Below are 25,857 nucleotides of genomic sequence, written 5' to 3'. Positions count from 1 at the left end.
ACTCCTGCTGTGGAGGTTTTCAGTACATCCCATACCCCATCAGAATACATGGAGTTGTGACCCAAATCCGTATGGAGAAGGGTAGGATGATGTCATTAGGCAGCAAGGCAGGTCCAGGATAAGGCAAAGCCTATCATTGGTTGAGAAGGAAGGGTAGGTGGGGGAAAAATCTAGGAGACAGGGGGGCGGGGAGGAGGAAGAGGAGTGTGAGGAGGAGGAGGAGGAGGAGGAGGAGGAGGAGGAGGAGGAGTGGGAGATCATGATGGAATCTACAGAGAAGGATGGTTCAGATTTAGGTGAATTAGGTTGATTTTAGCGTGTCTAGATGAGGGGTTTATAGCATCATCAATTGGCAGTGAATTTATTGTGGGGATGAATTGTGGACTGAGAATTTAACATGTAAATCTAATTGCTAAATAACAAGTTTCTGGAACTTTGATTTCACTGGGCTAAAGAGGACAGTGTGTGAAAGAAATGGCTGAGAGGCACTTGGAGCATGCGGATCCGGTTCTGTGAACGCACAGGGCCCACAAAACGAGATGTGTCTGTGTCTGTGTCTGTCTGTGTGTGTGGGGGGGGGAATGGTAACTACCATCTAGGGGACCTAGAGGAGAGGGTGGCTAAAAGGAAGACAGCTGGGAGAGGGCGGCTTGCGTACCGCGTAGCAGAGTAGCAGCCTGAGCGAGCGGATCCGGCTCGTGGGAACTGAGAGAAAACATTCCGTTATAATTTTTACCACAACAGAGAAGTGCAACAAGATCACATATGGAAGGCTTAATTAGCAATCATTTTCTATAACTGGAGGCCTGAGATAGGAAGTAAAATGGTTCTGTGCCTATTCCCTGCCCCTCCTCCCTTGGCATGGACACCTTACTAAATCACTACCACTAGGCCCACAGTTCACAACAGGCTGGGAAAGAGCTCTTGAGTGAATGGAATCCTGTGTATATTGTATTTACAAAGCATGAAGGCGAGCCCCCAACCCCAGAAGAAAACAGAATGTGCTATGCCACATAATTAAGAACAGCTTGAGGGTTGCCCAGTCTGACCAAGTTCAAAGCTGTTCCAATTGAAGAAAGTGAAGAGGAAAAGACTAACAAGTGTGCATGAGCAGACTAGGTAAAGTTCACTGATCACCTTTCTTATCTTTATCTCAGAGCCCGGCTGCACGCTATGCATCCATGTTTTGTTTCTATTCCTTTGATTTTCATCTACAGAAAAAAATTACAATGAAAATGTTTGTGAGTGTGCATCTGACAAAAGATTAATGTCTAGAATACATAGGAACTCAAAACAGTAATAGTAAAAGACCAAACAAGTCAGTCCACAAACAGGCCAGTGGGATGAACACAGTGGACTGAAAAGAGGAAACGCAAATGGCGAGCAAACATGTTGAGTAATAATAAGGATTCAGATCAATACCATGTTGAGATTTTGTCAGTCATATCGGGAGAAGCAACAAGTGTTGGTGAGGTTGTAGACAAAAGGAGCTGGTGCGAATGTCAACTAGTCTAGCCATGAGACCATTAGTATAGAAATAAAAGAGAAATAGATCTACAGTGTGACTCAGCTACACCACTCTTGGGTCTATACCCAAAGGACTACAAGTCAACACACCAGATACCTTCAAGTCAATGTTTTCTGTGGTACTAGCAAGTATAGCTAAGTTATGGAACAAATCTGGCTAATAGCATAGGAATGAAAAGTGTGTGTGTATAAAATATACACATATAATTTTCTTTATATATACACACAACATTGTATTTTCAGCTATAAGAAAAATGAAGTTATATTGCTCATAGGAAAATTGATGCAAAGGTAGATAACCATATTAAGCGAATTAAACTAGTCTCAGATACACACATACACATATACATATAATTTGCTATGGCTAAATGTTTATAAATGCATAAAACCATGGATGATTTGTAACATGAGAGTAGAAGGAGAACGGTTGAGAGGAACAAAGGGATCTAATGGGAGGGGAGGAGGGTACTGGTGTATGGGAAGAGTTTGCTCATTATGAAATGTACACTTGTGTGAGAGTGCCCCATACAACCCAGTGCTATGCACAATTAAATGAACATTAAAGCAAATGTATCAATAAAAACATTGTTATGTAACACTGAATGATGCACAGTGAATGTCTATGATGAAATTAAATACAATGGTGACACAATAACAGAAACTGTCCCTTTCTAAAAAGGTTTACATGAGAACATACATACATCAATTGGCACACGACGAGTGCTCACTAAATACTAAATATGGATCTGTATATCCATATATTTCCAAGATATCTTTTAACCATCTCTTTCCTTTACATGAATCCTTCCACTACTTAAAGCCTACCAAGAACTGAAGTTAGGGAATGGGGAGAGATAAGCATTTGGCTCTGTCTGGGGACCAAAATCCCCGTCTCTTGTTTCCCGGCCCATGTCATTTTGCTTCCAAAGACTGTATGTAATTTTTCTTTCAGTAAAACCCACTTGAGAATGATAGTATTCTTTTTTTCTTTTTTTTTTTATTAACTTGAGTATTTCTTATATACATTTCAAGTGTTATTCCCTTTCCCGGTTTCCGGGCAAACATCCCCCTCCCCCCTCCCCTTCCTTATGGGTGTTCCCCTCCCAACCCTCCCCCCATTGCCGCCCTCCCCCCATAGTCTAGTTCACTGGGAGTTCAGTCTTAGCAGGACCCAGGGCTTCCCCTTCCACTGGTGCTCTTACTAGGATATTCATTGCTACCTATGAGGTCAGAGTCCAGGGTCAGTCCATGCATAGTCTTTAGGTAGTGGCTTAGTCCCTGGAAGCTCTGGTTGCTTGGCATTGTTGTACTTTTGGGGTCTCGAGCCCCTTCAAGCTCTTCCAGTTCTTTCTCTGATTCCTTCAACGGGGGACCTATTCTCAGTTCAGTGGTTTGCTGCTGGCATTCGCCTCTGTATTTGCTGTATTCTGGCTGTGTCTCTCAGGAGCGATCTACATCCGGCTCCTGTCGGTCTGCACTTCTTTGCTTCATCCATCTTGTCTAATTGGGAGGCTGTATATGTATGGGCCACATGTGGGGCAGGCTCTGAATGGGTGTTCCTTCAGTCTCTGTTTTAATCTTTGCCTCTCTCTTCCCTGCCAAAGGTATTCTTGTTCCCCTTTTAAAGAAGGAGTGAAGCATTCACATTTTGATCATCCGTCTTGAGTTTCATTTGTTCTAGGCATCTAGGGTAACTCAAGCATTTGGGCTAATAGCCACTTATCAATGAGTGCATACCATGTATGTCTTTCTGTGATTGGGTTAGCTCACTCAGGATGATATTTTCCAGTTCCAACCATTTGCCTACGAATTTCATAAACTCGTTGTTTTTGATAGCTGAGTAATATTCCATTGTGTAGATGTACCACATTTTCTGTATCCATTCCTCTGTTGAAGGGCATCTGGGTTCTTTCCATTTTCTGGCTATTATAAATAAGGCTGCGATGAACATAGTGGAGCACGTGTCTCTTTTATATGTTGAGGCATCTTTTGGGTATATGCCCAAGAGAGGTATAGCTGGATCCTCAGGCAGTTCAATGTCCAATTTTCTGAGGAACCTCCAGACTGATTTCCAGAATGGTTTTACCAGTCTGCAATCCCACCAACAATGGAGGAGTGTTCCTCTTTCTCCACATCCTCGCCAGCATCTGCTGTCACCTGAGTTTTTGATCTTAGCCATTCTCACTGGTGTGAGGTGAAATCTCAGGGTTGTTTTGATTTGCATTTCCCTTATGACTAAAGATGTTGAACATTTCTTTAGGTGTTTCTCAGCCATTCGGCATTCCTCAGCTGTGAATTCTTTGTTTAGCTCTGAACCCCATTTTTTAATAGGGTTATTTGTTTCCCTGCGGTCTAACTTCTTGAGTTCTTTGTATATTTTGGATATAAGGCCTCTATCTGTTGTAGGATTGGTAAAGATCTTTTCCCAATCTGTTGGTTGCCGTTTTGTCCTAACCACAGTATCCTTTGCCTTACAGAAGCTTTGCAGTTTTATGAGATCCCATTTGTCTATTCTTGATCTTAGAGCATAAGCCATTGGTGTTTTGTTCAGGAAATTTTTTCCAGTGCCCATGTGTTCCAGATGCTTCCCTAGTTTTTCTTCTATTAGTTTGAGTGTGTCTGGTTTGATGTGGAGGTCCTTGATCCACTTGGACTTAAGCTTTGTACAGGGTGATAAGGATGGATCGATCTGCATTCTTCTACATGTTGCCCTCCAGTTGAACCAGCACCATTTGCTGAAAATGCTATCTTTTTTCCATTGGATGGTTTTGGCTCCTTTGTCAAAAATCAAGTGACCATAGGTGTGTGGATTCATTTCTGGGTCTTCAATTCTATTCCATTGGTCTATCTGTCTGTCTCTGTACCAATACCATGCAGTTTTTATCACTATTGCTCTGTAATACTGCTTGAGTTCAGGGATAGTGATTCCCCCTGAAGTCCTTTTATTGTTGAGGATAGCTTTAGCTATCCTGGGTTTTTTGTTATTCCAGATGAATTTGCAAATTGTTCTGTCTAACTCTTTGAAGAATTGGATTGGTATTTTGATGGGGATTGCATTGAATCTGTAGATTGCTTTTGGTAAAATGGCCATTTTTACTATATTAATCCTGCCAATCCATGAGCATGGGAGATCTTTCCATCTTCTGAGGTCTTCTTCAATTTCTTTCCTCAGTGTCTTGAAGTTCTTATTGTACAGATCTTTTACTTGCTTGGTTAAAGTCACACCGAGGTACTTTATATTATTTGGGTCTATTATGAAGGGTGTCGTTTCCCTAATTTCTTTCTCGGCTTGTTTCTCTTTTGTATAGAGGAAGGCAACTGATTTATTTGAGTTAATTTTATACCCAGCCACTTTGCTGAAGTTGTTTATCAGCTTTAGTAGTTCCCTGGTGGAACTTTTGGGATCACTTAAATATACTATCATGTCATCTGCAAATAGTGATATTTTGACCTCTTCTTTTCCGATCTGTATCCCCTTGATCTCCTTTTGTTGTCTGATTGCTCTGGCTAGAACTTCAAGAACTATATTGAATAAGTAGGGAGAGAGTGGGCAGCCTTGTCTAGTCCCTGATTTTAGTGGGATTGCTTCAAGTTTCTCTCCATTTAGTTTAATGTTAGCAACTGGTTTGCTGTATATGGCTTTTACTATGTTTAGGTATGGGCCTTGAATTCCTATTCTTTCCAGGACTTTTATCATGAAGGGGTGTTGAATTTTGTCAAATGCTTTCTCAGCATCTAATGAAATGATCATGTGGTTCTGTTCTTTCAGTTTGTTTATATAATGGATCACGTTGATGGTTTTTCGTATATTAAACCATCCCTGCATGCCTGGGATGAAGCCTACTTGATCATGGTGGATGATTGTTTTGATGTGCTCTTGAATTCGGTTTGCCAGAATTTTATTGAGTATTTTTGCGTCGATATTCATAAGGAAAATTGGTCTGAAGTTCTCTTTCTTTGTTGGGTCTTTGTGTGGTTTAGGTATAAGAGTAATTGTGGCTTCGTAGAAGGAATTCGGTAGGGCTCCATCTGTTTCAATTTTGTGGAATAGTTTGGATAATATTGGTATGAGGTCTTCTATGAAGGTTTGATAGAATTCTGCACTAAACCCGTCTGGACCTGGGCTCTTTTTGGTTGGGAGACCTTTAATGACTGCTTCTATTTCCTTAGGAGTTATGGGGTTGTTTAACTGGTTTATCTGTTCCTGATTTAACTTCGATACCTGGTATCTGTCTAGGAAATTGTCCATTTCCTGAAGATTTTCAAGTTTTGTTGAATATAGGTTTTTATAGTAAGATCTGATGATTTTTTGAATTTCCTCTGAATCTGTAGTTATGTCTCCCTTTTCATTTCTGATTTTGTTAATTTGGACGCACTCTCTGTGTCCTCTCGTTAGTCTGGCTAAGGGTTTATCTATCTTGTTGATTTTCTCAAAGAACCAACTTTTGGTTCTGAGAATGATAGTATTCAAAGATAGAATGTGAATGAATTAAGTTAGAGAGTTTACATTATTTTTGGGACAAAAGCATTATTACATCTAGGCAAGGGAATGAACCCCGAGGTTTGGAGATGTCTGATCTACACGGGCAGGCTACTTGACCTCTACTGCGCTATGAGTGAGTGGGATTAGGACTCCAGCCCCGTTGACTATGAAGTAGAGCATTCAGTGAGGCCTGCCTTAACTGGGTGTAGAAACCTTGTCAGTATTCTGCAGAATGAAAAAGTTTGTGTGTTCATAAGCTAGGTAAAAAGAGAGAGTTTCAAAAATTCAAGTCCGTATTCCTTTATCCTAAGTTGCAAAATGGCATGACTCACCATGGCAATCATCGTAGGGTCAGAGAGGACACTCTTCCCAAAGGGGTCCTGACTTGAGCATTCCTATCTGAACTCTGGGAGGGTACTGACTGGCTACAACTGTGGACAGTCTAAAGACACCATGGATGACTTTCTTGATGGAGTTTGGTGAAGAATGAGGACCCTTATGGGATGACCAACAAGTCATTAAGGACAAATATTCAAAGAACATTTGGTGGCAGTAAATAAAACTATTTGAAATAAATTTTAAAAAATGAAACATTCTCATCTAGTAGAAAAGACTCTTTTAGTTGTTTTCAGGCTTATCTAAATAGCATTTCTGAAACGAGAACATTATGTTCATAAGAGACACTTACCCTGGATTTCCTTTATTTCAAAGATACGTCTTTGATGGACAGAAGTGGGTCCTTGTACTAAACTGGGAGTAGAAGTGGGTGAAAAAGAGGTACTAGAAACGCACTTCTTGTTTTGATGCTTTCTAACTCTCCCTTTTGACATTCTCTCAACTACTCTTGTACAACTTTTTTAAAAAACATGTTCTTTTATTAAACTCAGCCAAACTCTTGACCGTGGAAGACAACCAAATCTCTTTGTACAGTGATGAGATTTATTGTTATTCAAGTTAATAAATTTCTGTCATTGAAGGTATTTTGCTTCAATGTTCTGTTGCTTTTATCTGAAAGCACCTTTAGTTCATTTTTTCTTTAATCGACAAATGGGAAAAATTTGTAATCATCACCACCATTATCATTACCACCTGCGAGAGGGTCTTAAAATGTAGCTCTGTTTTGGCCTAGACCTTACCATGTAGAGCGATCTGGCCTTGAAATCTCAAAAATCAGCCTTCTCTACCCTGAATGCTGCGATTAGTGTGCCATCACGTCCAGTTAGCTTTCCTTTTAGGATGTCTTACAATGTGTTTTAATCATTGTCATCCCTTCTTCCTCTCAGACACACTCCTCACCTCTGGACACTCTCCCTACCACATGCTTTGTTTACATAAAAAAAAAATCTACGTAGCCCAATTTGTGTTCCCTCTATACTCATGGGCTTGGGGCCTTCCACTGGAGTTTGTCTGACCCACTAAGGACCATATTTTTCAAATTGACTCTTCTGTCCCCTAGAAGCCATTAACTGCCAATAGGTCCTCAGTAAGGCATGGAAATTTATGATCCCCTTCCCCTCCATGATAAATAGTAAGTTGCTTGTTCTCATGCAGGCAGACATAGATGCAAGCTCATGAATGGAGTAGACGATGTCCAGAAGATACCATCCCAGCCTTGCTCTGACTCTTACAATATTTTACCCCCCCTCTTCTGAAATGATCCCCCAACCTTGTGAGGGGTTGTGATATAGATATTCCATTTGTATCTGAACACTCCTGGAACACTTATTTTCTGAGTTTTCATCAGCTGTGAGTTTCTGGGGTAAGCACCATCTGCTGCACATAGGGACTTCTCTGATGAGGTCTGCGAGCCACACTAGTCTATGGTGAGTGAGTACCTGTGAATGTTTGTACAGGTACCTATGGAAGTCAGAAAAGGATGCTGGATCTCCTGGAGAAGTTATGAGATGCCCCATGTGAGGACTAGGAACTGAACTAGAGCCCTCTGTAAAAGCAAAGCACACTCTAGGCCACTGAGCATCCAATAGTGAATCTTCTCAAGATTTCAAGATGGAAGGTAAGTATTTGTGAGAAAGTGATGAAAGGGAACCCTTGTATCTTATTTTGGTGAATGGAAATTAATGTGGTCAGTGTGCAAAATATGGTGATTTCTCAAAAAAAATTAAAATAGAATTACCAAAACTGAGTTTGGAATGTATGCCTGAAATTCCAGCACTTGAGAGACAGAGGGAGGAGGGCCACAAGTCCAAGGCCAGTCTGTCTTACGTAGCAAGTTCAAGACACCCTCTGGTACATCGTGAGGCAGTGTCTTAAAATAAACCTCCCTGGGACACAGCAATACTCCTTCTGGGTGTGCTTCCGAAGGAAATGAAACCAGTGTATCAGTGCATACTCCTTCTCTCATTGTAGCATTGTTCACCATAGCCAAGATGTGAAATCACTCAGCGTCCATCAATAGATGAATGGATTAGACAAACAAAGCACAGGCATATATGCACAATGAGGTGCTATTCAGTTCTTAAAAATAGAAGGAAATTCTGCCACTTGCAACAACTGGAGATATCGATCCAGATGACATTATTCTATGTAATAAGCCAGGCACAGAAAGACAAATACTGTGTGCTCTCACTTCTCCATGGTATCTACAGTAGGCATAATTACAGAAATAGAGAGTAAAGTGATGGTTATTGGTGGCAGGATCATGACAAAGGAAAGATACCATTAAAGCAATAATAATAATAATAATAATAATAATAATAATAATAATAATAATAATGGTCTATTAGAAAGAATCAGCTATAGTATTTTACTGTACTGTTTAATGACTAGTTAAAATGTATATGTCAAGGGTTCTGAAAGAGATTTTAGGTGTTTTTACTACAAAAACAAAAACAAAATGAACAAAACAAAAAAAAAATCCCATAAGTATGTGAGATGACAGTTATGTTAACTAGCCTTATTTAATCATTACGCCGTGCATGCATGTACCACCACATTATATCACACTCTATAAGAAGATGAAAGTTGTCAATCACAAATAAAATAAAATGAAACTTTAAAAATTTACTTACTAACCCTGCCCAGCTTCCACACAGTTACATTTAGGAACTACTCATCGATAAGAAGAGCTCAAGAATTAGGTACTTTTAGGATGCTATTCCACCCATTGACATGGTCCCAGTCGGTGCTAATGACAGATCTTCGTGGGCAGCACTGGCTGCCAAACAAGAGATACCTCCGAGGAATTCTGTGGCTTTACTGATATGTGATTGTCTTGTTTACTCATAAATGCACACACAATTTTAAATAAATCCAATTTATGAAAATTCAGACTTGTCAAGTAGCAAAGCTGGTGGGTGTTAAAGAGAAGGCTCTTTAATTTGAAAATATGAATTTCCTAGCAATTCTGGGTTTGCTGAAAACAAGATATACCTATATATGCCACAGCGTTCTGGTGACATCTCCAGTTTCTAAGGTCAGTGCCAAGTGGAATGGATAGATAACATTCTGTGTGATGTGCCATCCAGCTTAAGTCGAGACTGCAAAGCCAAAAACAACATAATTGAATTCCTGTTTCCTACCACTGTGGATTTTTGAACCTCAAACAAATCATTTTGTTTTGCTCATAGGAAAATCATATTAAGAAGCTTATTTCACATAAAATTGTTTGAGTTTCTGTGAAGAAAGGAATTATGATTGGCTTTGGCAGACTAGTAGAATGCATATAGAGAAAATCAGATCTTCAGAGAACATTGGCGTTTTGTGGGGCTTAGCTTTCTGTCCAAACATTTTATATCATAGTTGCAAAAGCTACAGTGGGCGTTTTAGCTATGATGGTCCGGAATTTCTTCCCTTCTCCCCCAAGATTACAGATGAGCATGTTTCCAAGGAAGAGTGTCATTCTTGGCATCACAGTGTCAAGCCTTCTGAGATGATTTCTCTGCAAGTTTTCACTTTATGTCACACTAGGTATGAAATAATCTTTCGTGTGTGTTGAATGTCAGGGTTACTGAGTGAATTCAATGTTCCATAGTTATGGTATTTTTATTGGAATCAACTGAAGAACATTTGGGGTTTGTTGCTGTTGGTTCCGATTTCTTGTGCTTTGGCCCCAAGGAAGCAGGGCCAGAGAATGTGATTACAAAAGATGAGGCATCACGCCATCCATACAGAAACACTAATGTAAAGGGAGCTTTGAGCTTGAGAAACTCTGCATGACGTCTAAACAATGCATTCTTCCTTCTCCTCCCTCTCCTCCTCATCACCATCACCATCACCATCACCATCACCATGACCACTACCACCACCACCACCATCATGACCACCACCACCACCACCACCACCACCACCACCACTACCATGACCACCATCACCACTACCACCACCACCACCACTACCACCATGACCACCACCACCACCACCACCATCACCACTACCACCACCACCACTACCATCATGACCACCACCATCATCACCACCACCACTTCTTTCACCATCACCATCCCTCTCTTCCTTCTTGGAACATAGAGAAGATAGCTTCTGGGTTGAGAACCCCTTTCTAGTCTGTCATGATTCCCATTCAGGAAGATGAAGGACTTATTAGCAGGCAGTTTGTCATCATGGTGACCAGTAGTTTTGAAAGTAAATATTTTATTTCTGTTAAAAATAGATGGAGAGATTTGTGGTGGATAAATCCCCTTGCGTTTTGAATCTGAGTTGACTGCCTTTGGGGGTTCTAGGGTTCTGAGGCTCACTGACAAATTGCAGAAATATTTACGGACTAAAGACGTCACCCAATCCAGGAAAAAAATACGTCATCTTAAAGGTATTTTTAAAACAATATTTGCTTGTGTGTATGTGTATGCATATATTTACCATGTTTTAACAAGAACACAAATCCACTTCTATTTATTTACTTTATATTATCTTAAACCTATGAGGGACACAGCATCACATGGGTTCTGTGTCTAATGGCCTTTGCAGAAAGTTTGTTTTGGAATTTGGCATGACTCATGGCCGAGTATATTTTCCCGATTACTCTGATTTTGTTTTGTTGGTCTCTAGTACTCACTGTGCTGCTTTTTTTGTTAAACACATGAGCGTATCTTTTACAGAAGAAGAATTCAGTTTTATCTCTGGCATAAAACACCTTTGTTTTTGTTTTTTAGAAAATGCATGAGCTATCTGTGGTTCTCAGGACCCTGCTTATATCAGTAAAAATGGCTTTGCACTGCAGCCTTCCAGAAAATTTTGCCTCTTAGAAGTCCTGTTACCAGAAGGCCTCCAGAGGCACCAACACAGACAGAAATAGCTCCTTAACATCTTTGTTCCAGAAGAGAAGAATAAATAATGGAGCTTGTAATCCACAGAGCTCTCTAGTATGGAGTTACATGGGAAAAGATGGTCCAATCCCAACAGATGCTTACTGCAGTAAGTAACTCAGACAGGAGAATACAGGACAGTTCTCTGTGGCCATGTGGATAACCAGACTGTGTTGTGAGTAAACAGAGACAAGACGATCTGAGATTAAACCCCACTTCTCCTCTTTCAGGAACTGCGTGGTGTATTTAGAATATTCTACCTCAGAGGTTTCCCATTTCTTCAACTGAGAGAAAGAGGATTACAGTTTGAAGACAGAACTCCCATTATAAAATAAACTGTGAAACAATGCAGAATTTAAAAGAATGTAACTGCAGGTATGTACTTGTGTGCACGTGCACATGTACACGCATATTCATATGTGCACATGTTTCTTTGAATGTGAAAATATGTACGCATGTGTTTAGAGGTCAGAGGTTGATATCAGTTCTTACCTTCTGAGGAGGGGTCTATAAGACAACTGGAGTTCAAGGATTCAGCTAGATTATCAATAAGCAAGCAACAAGAATTTTCCTATCTTTGCCTCCCCAGTGCTAAGATTACAGGCATGTACTACTATGTATGACTTTGTATGGGTACAAGAGGTGTGAACTCAGGTTTTCATGTTTGAGTGGCAAGCATTTCACTAAGTGAGTTATCCTCCCAGGTGCAAATTATAACTGTCACAGAATACAACAAAAGTACGTTGAAATGCACAGTCATGCTGGGACTACAAAGGGCCTTTTCTATGCAAAAACGCCCATAGCTCAGATGGGAGTGCTTGAGTATGCTGGTCCATTCAATCCCAGATCATGAAGAATATTGGGCTTCAACACAGCTAGAGCACTGGCCCCTACTAGAGGACACTGACTCACTGGCCTTGAGATCTTACTCCAAAATGTACTGCCCTTGAACATTTGTAATGTTTAGCCGAAATGCTGTTTGGTATCTGTAAGGTAGAATGAAGAACTGAATGTTGTGTCTCCCCAAGATTCAGGGGTCAAAGTCCTGATGCGCAATGGCAGTGGTACTACCAGGAAACGATGAAGTCAGACAGAGCAGTGGAAATGGAGCACCAGTCCTGGAGTTAGAACGTTTACTTACAAAGGAGGAGAGAGTGTATGTCTCCAACATGTGAGTGCACACATGGTGAAAAGGCACTTGCTTGATCTAGAAGTAGATCTCACCAGGAATAAGTTGAGCAGTACCTCGATCTTTAGCTCCTTGCCTGCTTGAACTGTGAGGAATAAGTGTTGCAACAACAGTATCTTCACTATGGGTCACAATTCCATAGCGCATAAATGAATATAGGGAGAGCCACAGAAACTGCAACAGTTCAAGGTCCCCGACCATGCGACAGCAAAATGTAATTGTCCAGCACATGTATGACAAATCAGGAATGTTTTGATAACTCTCAACACCGTTGACAGCCTTCGCCACAGCCTTGGTTCAGACAACAAGACCAGTTCTTGGTCATGTGGCTCATCGATGTAGCATGAAGAAACACGGCCTGAAGTGCTGGGTAAGATGGGAAATATTGGTAGGGGATGAACTGCAGTATTTTTAATGTGCAGACAAAGTTTTGTGGAGCTACACAAGCATAGTGGTTTAAGGAAACAAAGATTTAATATTTTTCAAATGTTACCTATATATAAATATCCCATTAGTTTATCTTTCAATTATATTGAATAATAATCTTTGCTTTAAATTTTTGCTGTTTCAGCCCCGGGAGAGATGCCTCGAGGATGAAAAATGTATACTGTCCTTGCAGAATACCGGAGTTCAGTTCCCAGCACCCATGCCAGGTGGTTCACAGCTGTCTGTGACTCCAGTTGTGGGGAATTTGAAACCTTCTTCTGCTCTATGAAGGCACTCTGCTCTTGTACAGAAACCTATTTCTGGATACATACTTATAAACATAATTATAAATAAAACCTTTAAAAAAATTTTTTCTGAGATGAACTTTATTAAAAAAAATTAAATAAAGCTGGGATTAGGATGGGGCCAAATTTCCAATGACTTCTGAAACGGTTCTAAACACACACTTCTGTCATTTTATACATGAAACAGCATCCTCAGCCTTGACTATTTAAAAATCAAAATATCCATCAACTCCAAAAACCATTTTGGGAGATGTTTTACATCTTGCAGTATCAAATATGTAGCCGGTAATTAATCATTTAGGCAAAATAAAAAAGCATACCCATATCATTAGATGGAATTTTGTTTTCATTTTCAGCAATAAAATATATACCAAAAATTAATTTAAAATAAATTTCTTCACAATTTATTATAAGTAAATGTTTGCTTTGTAAACCATTCTTTATACCCATTGTTATAATTAATACTGACTGTCAGGGTGACAGGGTCTAGAACCACTCATGAGACAACCTCTGGGTAATAGCTGCGGTGATTATCTAGATTATATTAGCCAGGCTGTGAGGTTAAATGGCACAGGGAGATGTACTTTAACATGGGTGGCATCATTTCGGTGGGTTGGGGTCCTGGGCTGAATAAAAAGGAGATAGCAACAGGAGTACAAGTATTCGTCTCCTTCTGCTTCTTGACTGCGTATGTACCATAGCCAAATAGTTCAAGCTCCTGTTGCCATGGCTTCCAAGGTATGGAGCTACAGGCCAAGTAAACTGTTTCTTATTGAAGTCGCTCATGTCAAGGTGTTTTGTCCTGCAATGGGTAAAGTTAAAAAAGGGACTTATATACCTGTAATATCATAACTGCCTTGGCAGAGGGCTGGGGGAGGTTACTAATAGGAAACATTTAAGTTTAAGGAGCCCCCAAGCCTGTGAGACTGTTCATAGCAGCTCAAATTGAATACCACAAGAGTCCCATCCTATTGAATCCTGATGCAAATCACAAATGAAAAACTGCATTTAGTAAAATGTCTACAGATTTGCAATAACCAAGCAAATCTTTAAGTGTTATATTAAGGACCTGCAGATGTGTGACTAGGAATCAACTACAGAGATAGCAGTAAACAATTAAGTCCTTGTGTTTATTGCATCAGATGAATGGTCAATATATCTATCAATGGAACTGAAGGTATAACTCAGTGGTAGAGCCCTTGCCTAGCACAAATAAGGCTTCAGGTTTAATCTTCAAAATTGTAAAATAGGGAGAAAAGAGCAAAACAAGCATATAATATGGCTAAAGATGAGAAGTGCCTACAAGAGACACAGGTGCCCCCTCCCCCAGCAATGGGAAAAGGGACAACTTTTTGGTGGTGTTCTTATATCAGTCAAGGGTGGAACAGATGGCAGACTTTTGTTCGTTCTAACTTGATTCTTGACTCATTGGTCAAAGCTGTTTTATGCCTAGGACATATAAAAATCAAATCCAGGCAGCACAGCATGGGAGGAAGAAGACAGGCGGAGATCTGTGTTTTGCCCTGCCATACAGTGTGACAACAGAAAGATGCCCACAGCCCTACCCTCTGCCCCGTGGCACAGGCTCTCACTTGCTACTATACAGGTATGTGGTGGTCCGGTGGGAGGAAAAGAGAAGTGGAGCCGCTTGAACACTATGAAGAGAGATGGAACTGAAGACACGAGAGTTGGAGAGACCAGGACAGAAAACCACAAACAATCAAAACGCAGAGTTATAGATTCCATTCCCAACAGATACAGCTACAGGACAACTCCTACGTCTAAGGCTCAAGGAACCCTGAAGAACTAAAGAACCAGGAAGATTGCTGTGAAATTGTGTCTCCTGGTAATTACAGAAGCCACACCCACAAAGCCTCACCAACATCACTGCTTACACTGGGCTGAACAGGGACAAGAACAATAGACACGCTCTTGGGGCAGGGGTGAGGGGTAGTGAATGGGGCTCAACTCTGCACAGAAAACTACAAGTATCTAAGAGATGCTGACAGTGGGGGAAATGCTCTTCTACAGGAACAAAAGAGCACAGCAGTTGGTTATCTAATGAGATGACCAGTCCTGTACACAGAGTAAACAAGGGGTGTGTGTGTGTGTGTGTGTGTGTGTGTGTGTGTGTGTGTGTGTGAAGGTGAACGAGGAGTGATATTAGGCAGGGTTTGGAAAGAGCAAAGAGAAAAGGGAAATGATTATTATATTAGTATAATGATTATTAAACTATTATATTATAATCTCAAAAGCAATTTTTCGAGGGCCTAGTTTAGTCTGCCTGATAAATGACATTTGAGGATAGCTCTCCATGAACGAAGCACATAGGCATGATTGGTAGTTTTAATTGTCAGCCTGATAGTCTGGAGTCTCGGTGAAGAATTGTCTAGATTATGCTGGCCTGTGGGTATAACTTTTGAGAAACTTTCTTAATGTGTCTAATACCATTTTATAGACAGGGAACTGGGATGAAGACAGAGAGACCAGTAGAAGGCAGCCACGTACACACACTCTCTGTCTACCCTTGGCCATGGTTATCATGTGACCAGTTATGTCTCTCAGGCCATTCCTGCTGACATACTGGAATTGTGAACTAGAAGAAGCCATTTCTCCTCCTAGGAGCCACTGTAAGTGATTTTTGTCAAACAGACAAAAAAATGGAAACAAAACAAGCTAAGCAGGACTTGGGGAGGATAATGTTCTAAGCACAGGTATAGCCAAAGGTCCCAGGGCAAGAAAGTGGGACATAAAATTGATCTTTCTAAAGGACTCTAGGAACTCATAGCTGAGGTTTTTAGGGAGCGGTGGCTGTGATGCAGCCCTCTGTCTACTTCAGAGAGAAAAGAGACCCTGCTAGAAGAGCAGATTGTAAAAAGACACCACATATTTTGAAAGCCAGTATTATACATTCTCACTGGATTGTTGCTTAGATCACGTAAATTCCTATTCACACATACATATTTATAATTCTTATCTAACCCTCAAAGCAAAGCCCTAGTGGTGGTTAATCTTCATTTTTAACTTGTCTAGATCTGAAATCACCTAGCTGACATACCTGTAAGATGTGTCCGCTAGGGGTTTTTGCAGAGAGGATTAACTGAAGAAGGCATACACACCCTAAATGTAGGCAACATTGTCCCTTAGGCTAGAGTTGACGGCTGAATAGAAAAGAGAAGAGGAGAATACAAGAGAACCAGCATCCATCTCCCTTTGTTTCCTGGCCTCACGCTGCCTGCCACTGTGCCTTCCTAACGTGATGGATCATATCCCTTCTTAAATTATCAGCGAGCATAAATCCTTCTTCCCCTGTGTTGCTTTTGCTAATAATTTTTTTGCAGTGTGGATAAAGTAGCAGTTACAACCATAAACTAGCACATGTCAGATTCTTATGAATACAAGTGGCCCCTCTTCTTGGCCTATTACAGATTAGTCATACACTCATCGTTTTTACACTTAGTGGACAATAGTTAAGGAACTGCACTTTGAAGTCAAGCAGAGAGCTGTTCAAATTACGAACCTACTAGATCCCCAACTTTGAGACACTGCGGGGGTCCTCAGAGAAACAGTTTTATTAATCTCATTTTGTATGAGGTCCTTCATGGGTGTGGAAATGAGAAATTGCGCTCAGGTGCTATCTCTTTTTGCGCTCTCCTTATTGAAACATTTATAAACATAGGCTATCCAAGAAGACATTGAAATGGTAAAATTATCCTGAAAATCTTACCTAAAATTGAAGTAAGTAAACATAAGGGAAGCAAAATAAGAAAGTATGCCTTTAGTGCACAAAAGAGACTTCTGCAGGCATTGCCCTCTCGTGTCTGGATGACTCACCTCTAGTTTGAATATTTTCATCTCCTCCACTTTCCAGGGGAACATATAGCAAAGGTAAGATGAGAGATTTTAGATAAGATCCCATTTAAGCTGGAGCTGGTATTTAGCTTTTCTTGTAATTTCCTGGGGTTCGGTAGAACAACTTCAGCCCGCATACCATAGCAGGATTGGAGAAGGGCAGCTTCAAGTGACTAACCCATATTGGCCATATTGTAAGCCACTCTCTTTCTTTTTGGTTTTGCTTTCATTCTGGAGATTATTAATGGAAATTATGGAACCCTCATCACAAAGCTTCAAAAATGTCTGATTACGTGCCAACTAAAAGATGTATGAAAAAAATAAAAATCAACTGTACTCTGAATGGATTCTAGAGGGTGGAGAATTGAAAGGCAATGACAGAAAACCTCCTGTATTCTATGACCTCGTTTAGGAAGGAAGGGTTGTCTCTGATTCATCTTTGGATCCAAGGACTACCACAGAGCCTGCCACATGGGAAGCACCTGTATGCCATTTTGAAGTTTCATACTGACAGGCCGAGTGATGACTGATAACCGTTATCATAAACAGTCAAGCTGGAATAGACCAGACCTCAACTGTGATGAGAAAATACATCTCCTGACAACTTTGTGCTTTCTCTTCTAAATCTACAGTACTTACCTGCGAATGATAAGACAGAGCCCAGATGTGTCTCCACAGTGAAGACTCTCTCTACTTGGTACATAGAGGCAGCTTCTTTTGCAGTTGTTGTAATCTGAGCCAGAGCTTCAGGCCTAGTTCACCTCAATGGAAAAGTAATTCTATATTTGTGTGTGTGTGTGTGTGTGTGTGTGTGTGTGTGTGTGTGTGAAGTTATATGCACCACATTTCTCCATGCTCAGGGAAACCAAAGAAAACAAATCTGATTTTCTAAATTTTCTGGTGGTGTAAGCCATCTAGGTAGGTGCTAAGAATTGATTAAGCATCCTGAACAACCAAACCATCTCTCTAGTCCTGGAAAAGCACATAAAAATAAAAGAACCTGCAACCCCCTCTCTTTGGAGTCTCTGGTTGTGCAACCTTGCCACGAAGAATGCAAGGAAAGATAGTGACTTCTAGAAGAGTGAAGTGCCCTCAGTACCTGCAGGGAGAGGAGTGGCACTCGGTTTCAGTGTGCACAGTCACTGATAGTTGACCTGTCTTGTCCTTTGCTCCTGGACTCACTTCACCTACTCAAGATCCTATGTCAACATGAGAAAACTATTCCTGCTGCTATTTCCATTCTGGAGAGCAGCTCAATTAGAGTAGAGAGGTGAAATAATCGCCTGGGATCACAGAGAGCACGTGGCCAAGGTCAGAATTCACAGCTACCCTGCCACCCATGCAATGTTGGCCAGGTGAAAGACGTTCTGGCTTTTCTTTCCTTATAAGAGAAATGAGGGAGAAACACTGACTGCCTCAGACTGCAAGGGAAGCTAATTTGGAAAATGCATGAAAACCTCTGATTTCTCCAAGCATTTCAGCTCTTTCTGTTCTCTTCTGCCCTTCACATAACCTGGTAAGCGGAAGCACCATCTCTTGAGCAATCTCGTAGGAATATAAAGCTGAAAAGAATATGTGTCTTACCACAGCCAATGATAACAAGGTTGATTTGTTCAGACTTATTATTTTGTTTCAATAAAAGATCTCTCTCTGGTTTCCCCAGCAGTCCCCCTGAGCCAACCCAAACGGAAAAGACACAAAGCACAGAAGAGTACAAACTCATTGTTGAAACATGACAGATACTTGAAGAATCAGGAAATTCCTTCTCACCCAACACAGTCATGGCTGAAATAAGACAGCAGCACAGTTGTGGACAGTGAGGCACACAGTAGGACTTCGTGCCCCTGGATGAGTGGATGCCCAAGTCTATGCTTGTCAGCTGGCATGCATGGTCCCTGGACAAGATCTGCAGGGTCCAGCCTTCCAACTTGGAACAGTTGTTGGCAGAACACTGTGAGCATGTCAAAGGAAGGGTAATTTTTTTGAGGCCCATCACTGTTTTTCTTTCTTTAAATGGTAGCCACTGAAAAGTTGTGCAAACACTTCAGCTGTGGAATATTTAATCTGACATTTGGCACAGCTCCTTTGTTGATCCAAGACATGAAGAATGTGTGTGCTCTTAGTTCTCTCATTGCTTACTAAAAAAAAAAAAGATAAACCAGATACAGCAGTTTCATGTTCCTCCTTGCTTTGAACTGAACCGGATCTGTAGCTGGATGTATCCCTAGTTTCCCAGAAATGGAATGATAATTACAGACAAGTCGGGAGATGAATAGCCATTTAACCAGGTAGGTCGACTTAATGCCTTTCGGGAGCGGGCTGATAAAAGCTTTAAGGGGGTCACCATGACTGTAAGAGGGGGACAGCTCTTCCTCTAGCACCTGGCATTTCATGGCTTTGGAGCCTCTCCTGGAAATATTATCCCAAAGTTTCCCCCATTCCTCCCTTGTTTTGGGGGAGAAAAAACAAAAGCAAAAGCAAAACACCAGCAAGAAGAACCTGGTGCGAGTCTCCTACCTGCGGCATTGGTCACATAGCTTGCTGCCTCTGCTCTCCAAGTCCAAGGGGAGATGCTGATTCTACGCCTTCTGAGGTGTCTCACTGACACATTGTTTACTTAGAAAGTGATTCTCTTCTGTATTACCTTTAATAATTAAGGTGAAACAGTTTCTAGCTCTATACAAATGAAGAGAACATTGTCCACCTAGAAAAATCAGCGTTCCCAAAAAGCCTAGACAGCAGACAGTTCTTTCTCACTGTATGAAGGGAAGGGGAAAGTTCTGAGCAACACTGCACACTAAAGCACGAAACCTTCCAGATGCTTCTCCACTAGAGAATGGGAGTGGTTGATTGACGTCAGAAAACACAGCTCAAGTCCCATCTGCTGCAGGCAAGTCAATCATGCTGACTGCACTAGCATCACAAGCCAAGGAAGACAACCTATTCATCCTCCCCCACTGAATTCTTAGTGGCAACCACTCTGACCTAAAGCTGCAGTTAATATGGTCTGAGTCAGAACCAATGATAAGAAGGCTCATTGCTGTCACTTGGCTATAGATGATGTAATTCTGAGTCAACAAATCCCTAAAACAACATTCCATTTTATTGTGGGATAGATGAAGCTGGACAGACAGAGAAGAGAATCAGGTAGAGATACTCAACAAAGAAAAACAAAAAACAACCCAAGACCCTGACACAGCAAAGAAAACTGGAGACTGATAAATCTGGGTATTTCCTTAGTTCTCATTCAAGTTTCCAGGCTGCATTCCAAACAAAAAATTTATCTTTGTTTTTCATGGAAAGTTAAAAAAAAAACAAATCTGCTTTAAAAATAATGTCTATGTTTGTGCTTTTATGGTTTCAGAGTTTGAAAAATTCAGTTTGATGAGAAAGAAACTTCTAGAACTCAACAAAACTTCAGTCAGTGGGCAAAAATGGGCCTCACAGTAAGGAATGGCTATAAGAGCAAGTCTTTCAGGCAAATGCAATTTTGATTTAATATGCAAAAACACTACTTACTTTCTTCCTCTATTTTGGAGCTTTTGACATTGAATATTTGCTTTATATGTAGTGGCAGAGTGACCAAAGTTAAATAAATAAATAAATAAATAAATAAAATAAACTGCTTTCTTCCAAACTCTCTTCTGTTGGATATCATTGCTCATTGTATGGCATAGTCTACAGCATTTAATATGTACTTTGAAAAGACTAGAAGAGAATTTAAGGTTCTCAATACAAAGAAATAATGCTTGAGAAGCTGGAAAGGCTGACTATCCTGATTTGATCATTAATATTTATAATATTATATGTCTATGCAAGTATTATGCATCAATTACAGATAAAAATCTATGCATTCTTTGTCAAAGAACCTAATGGTGTGTTTTTTTCTGGTAGGGTGTTCCCAAGTCCTGGCATGAGGTAATTCTGAGTGTCTTCAACGTGACAAGGTACACCAAGTTAAAGAATTGCTGTGGAAGGTGTCCAGAAGTTTTTCTTCTCAAAACAGCTTAAGTGTGTTCTTCATCACCTTTGTCAAGCGTCACTCATGTAAAATGATCTTAATGCTGTGCCTCAATAATGAACCAGTCACAACTAAAACTCAAGTGAGAGATTTCTTCAGGGAAGAATGTTCCATAGAAAGCACGTCTTGAGTTGTTCAAAGTCATCTTAGTGGTCTAGTGCCTCAAAGACAGCATGAAGGCATTTGTCAGTAAACGGTTTGGAAGCCCCGTAGGGCTTGACAAATACTCCTAGGCTTCTTACTATAACCTACTGCAGGTGTTGAGCAACCATTTAGGGCATAGGCTGAAGAATGATATCTCACATACTGACTCTACTTGACTGGAAGGAGTTTCTGGAATGTTCTGTTGAGATGTAGTAGAAGGTGTGTGTACAAACTGATTAACAATGGCTGTCACGGGGTTGGGGATTTAGCTCAGTGGTAGAGCGCTTGCCTAGGAAGCGCAAGGCCCTGGGTTCAGTCCCCAGCTCCGGAAAAAAAAGAACCAAAAAAAAAACAAAACAAAACAAAACAATGGCTGTCACTTGTATTATGCAGTAATGTCGATAGCACAGATGGTTTTAAATTACAAACTGCATCCCAAAATTGGACACGATGAGTTTCTATGGGTTATAAACTGATGAGCAGCTTTCTACGAGGTTCAGATGGTGACTTTCTAAGCCTAACCCTGGGCAACTGGCACTAATCCAGTTTTCATTTGCACATGTCTCTGTCCATATGGAGATGTGCCATGGTCATTTACCAAGGCTGTAGGAAGACTATGATCTCTGCTGAGCACTGCTGTAAACCAGTTAAGTCACCATGACACCACCACCTCCCTGAAAAAAACATTGCTTCCTATTTAAATGTTTAAAAGGGTGGAAAAAGGGGGCTGGGGATTTAGCTCAGTGGTAGAGCGCTTACCTAGGAAGCGCAAGGCCCTGGGTTCGGTCCCCAGCTCCGAAAAAAAAGAACCAAAAAAAAAAAAAGAAAAAAAAGGGTGGAAAAAGAATGCTTCCTTCTTATGATGTGCCTTTACCTTCATCTTTTCCTATCCCTGTACCACCCCCTCCATGAAAGGGACAGTTTAGAAGAAAATAATATTATGAACATAGTGTAAAATATGTCCCACCACCACCCTTACCATTCAATTTCAATGCATTTCTTACATGTGTGCATTCAATATATGTAGTGGAAACCTTAGAGAAATGAATTCAATTCCTATGGAAATTACTAAAATTGCTTCCTGTCGTATGGCTGCAGCAGAAATGATATTGGCAAAGTAAGTTGCAATATTATTCCCCACAGAAGGTTTCTGCATATGTGAAGAAGTATAATTGCTTAATTCAACACAGGAAGAGAAAGAAAAAAAGTGAGCAAGTTGGGAAGAGTGTTGCTATAACTGTAGTTAAGCCCTATATTTATTAAATTTGAACTTATGAAAAGCTGCATTTATTAAACATATAAAGAAAGTGATGAATTGTCTAAGGATATCACACTCAATAAAGTCAGGTCTGTTGAGGGTCCATTAAAATAAGAATGTGTTAAAAACCTTTCGGAGAAAAATACATTAAGGTTTAAGAGCTTGGTTCGCAGTCTTAGCTCAGAAGCACAGCTAATGGTACACCCCTGACAGAAGGTGGGTCCTCTTCTATCAAGGAAGGTCACCCTGTCGAACCAAGTCTGCAACTTCTGGGGGAGGTTGCATGTGGAGCAGAGAGGGAGGAAAAGGAGAACTTCCTAGGCATGTAGATCTGCAGAATCAACCATAGTGATCAAGGGGACTACAGATATTTCAGAGTGCCCTCACATTCTGGAATAAGAAAGTTTAGATGGGGTAGGGGATGGAAGAGCAGAGTAGAGACAGAAAAATGGAGAAAGATGACTGAAAACCTTTGAGAATGCCATATGGAAACTTACTACTACAGTACAGAACCTTTCTAATGTACACATATACATTATATATTATATATGTACATATGTATGTGTGTGAATATATATATGTGTGTATATATATATGAATACACACACATGCATACACACACACACACACTACTAGGAGAGAAAAGTTATCAAGAGTTTAACCCAGACAGAAACCCCGCAAGCTACAAGAATGAATACACTAGCAAGATATGCCCACTAGTGTAATAGTGGCACAAATCTTATGGGAGCAACCAATCCCTTTTGGACTAAATATAAGATCTGCTCCATAAGACGAAACTCATCCTGGTATCATTAATTGGACAAAAAAAAATATGGCTGGCTGGATCATAGGCCAAAAGGAAAATTTTAATATTATCCTTTTGGTAAACGAAGTTACTAACCCCTAAGTTCTTGTCTTTATATCTGTAAATGGATACATCTCTCCACTCCCATCAGAGAGGCTTCTTCTTATCCTTAATGGCAAGTAGCAGAGAGACCTACAACTGGTCAGGTACAGGCGATACGAGACTGTGGAGTTCTCGGCTGTACATGGGACAGTTATACCTCATATCCTTCTTGAAAGGCCCATGGAACATCAGAAAAATGGGTGGAAAGATTGTAATAGCTGGAAGTGTTGGGCATATGTGCCAGTATAGAATTTGCCAGACATGACAGTGCCACTACAGTATGAATTCACATCACAGCACGTTAAAATGAAGCCAGCCAAAATCCCAATGTAAATGGGAGAGGATATAGATGTCTACACCTGATGCAGTGGGTATTGGCAATTGACAGCTACTGGGGAGGAGGTGGTCAACATTGTTTAAGAGTGAAACCCCTGTAAAAGTACTCATGCTCCAGTAGATGGCCATATTGACAACACTAGTTAGATTCAGTGGATTTTAAGAAAATAAAGCACATGAAGTTGGGAGGGGAAAGTGTGGGTGGATAGGGGAAGAACTGGAGGATAGACTAAGTGGATGGACTTGATTAAGACTCGTATGCATATAAGAAATTCTCCAACGTTAAAAAATAGAATAGATCGTGATTTTAGGAGACACTTGCATATTTCATAGAGGGATACGTGTTCATGAGAGCTTCAAACAGATTACTAAGCAGATTTGATAAAATCCGTCTGTGCAGTTGGCACAGAGAAAAATAAAAGATTAAACATGAAAGAGATTGAGAACAGCAGCAACAACAAAAATACAAGATTAGAGAAGAAAGATGAAATAATTTCAGCCCATCAAAAGGTATTAAAAAAACAACTAAATAGAAACAGCAACATCTACAAAGTCGCCCCAGTACTGTCACAGTGATGATGTCAGTACTGTAATATGAAACTATAATTGTTGCGATCAGAACAAAACATGTATTTTAATCAAAGCAAAGTAAAACTCACCACGATGCTGAAAGAACAAAGATACAGAAAGCGTCTTCGACAAATTCTGGAATAGTCTTCTAAATCAACTTTAGGGTTTTTTTTCACATTTTTATTGATTTATTTATTCACTTTACATCCCAATCTCTTCCCCTTCCTCCTCTCCTCTCAGTTCTCCCCTTAAGCTCACCATTCCTCCCTCCTCAAGGGAGCCCACTTAGGGAAATTGGAGCCAGAGACAGGCACAGAGCCAGAGACATCCCCTGCCCAGGTATTAGGGGAGCCACATGAGGACCAAGCTGCACCCTGCTACATATATGCAGGGGACTTATGTCTAGCCCATGCATACTCTTTGTGTGGTGGTTCAGTCTCTGTGAACCCCAAGGACCCAGGTTAGTTGACTTTGTAGGTCTTCTTGTGGTGTCCTTGACCCCTCCTGCTCTCTGACTTCTTGACCCTACTCTTCTACAAGACTTCCCAAGCTCTGCCTAATGTTTGTCTGTGACTCTCTGCATCTGTTTCCATCAGCTGCTGGAGAATCCTCTCAGAAGACAGTTATGCTAGGCTCCTGTCTGCAAGCATAGCAGAGTATCATTAACAGTGTCAGGGATTGGTCCTCTCCTATTGGATGGGTCTCAAGTTGGGCCAGACATAGCTTGGCTATCCCCTCAATCTCTGCTTCATCCTTATCCTTGCACATCTTGTAGGCAGGACAAATTTTAAGTCAAAGGTCTTGTGATTGGGTTGGTGTCATTATCCCTCCATTAGAAGTCCTGCCTGGCTACAGATGGTGGCCACTTCAGGCTCCATACCCTCCTTCTAGAAGTCCCAGCTAAGGTTTCCCCCATATCCTCTTAGGAGCCTCCCCATCCCTTGTCTCTGGCTTGCCCCAGAGATGCCCCCAATGGATTCCCATCCTCTCTCCCAGTCCTCTTCTTTCTCCACACTTTGGATTCCCCCTCCCCCCAGTTCTCCTCCCTACCTCTTCTCGCTTCCAGGTCCTTCCCTCCAGCCACCTCCGATGTCTATTATGTTTCCCCTTATGAATGAGATTCAAGCATCTTCCCTTGTGCCTTCCCTATTACTTGGCTTCTTTGGGTCTTTGGATGGTAGCATGTTTATCCTGTACTTTGTGGCTAATATTCACTTATAAATGAATACATATCATGTGTTTCTTTCTGGGTCTGAGTTACCTCCCTCAGAATATTTTCTAATTTTGTCCATGTGCCTGCAAATTTCATGTTGTCCTTGTTTTTAATAGCTGATAGTAGTCCATTGTGTAAATGCACTACATTTAAAAAAAATCCATTCTTCAGTTGAGGAGCATCTGGGTTGTTTCCATTTTCTGGCTATTACAAATAAAGCTGCTATGAATATAGTTGAGCAAGTGTCCTTGTGATATGGTAGAGCATCTTTTGAGTATATGCCCAGGAGTGGTATAGTTGGGTCTTGAGGTAGAACTATTCTTAATTTTACTAGAAAATGACAAATT

At 40.7% G+C, this 25,857-nt stretch overlaps 2 long non-coding RNA genes and 1 other non-coding gene across 3 annotated transcripts in view; 2 read left to right on the top strand and 1 right to left on the bottom strand.

The window, feature by feature from the left end:
- The window catches only part of LOC120100692 (uncharacterized), a 28,167-nt gene extending 8,127 nt beyond the window's left edge, over window positions 1–20,040 (bottom strand). The window contains exon 1 of the long non-coding RNA XR_005500584.2: window positions 19,579–20,040. This is a non-coding gene — a long non-coding RNA (uncharacterized LOC120100692). The remainder of the gene's footprint in view (window positions 1–19,578) is intronic.
- LOC103691443 (uncharacterized) lies at window positions 11,141–13,229 on the top strand. The gene is made up of 4 exons (XR_005500583.2): window positions 11,141–11,398; window positions 11,520–11,664; window positions 12,318–12,460; window positions 13,050–13,229. It is a non-coding gene; the product is annotated as an uncharacterized LOC103691443 (long non-coding RNA).
- Window positions 14,532–14,671, top strand: LOC120101262 (small nucleolar RNA SNORA48). Its single transcript, XR_005501637.1, has one exon. It is a non-coding gene; the product is annotated as a small nucleolar RNA SNORA48 (small nucleolar RNA).
- Window positions 20,041–25,857: the final 5,817 nt, after the last annotated feature.

The sequence above is a fragment of the Rattus norvegicus genome, chromosome 2 (assembly GCF_036323735.1).
Source record: "Rattus norvegicus strain BN/NHsdMcwi chromosome 2, GRCr8, whole genome shotgun sequence".
Classification (NCBI taxonomy): domain Eukaryota; kingdom Metazoa; phylum Chordata; class Mammalia; order Rodentia; family Muridae; genus Rattus; species Rattus norvegicus.
Note: the sequence above shows the minus strand (reverse complement) of the source record. Positions and strands in the feature narration are given on the sequence as shown.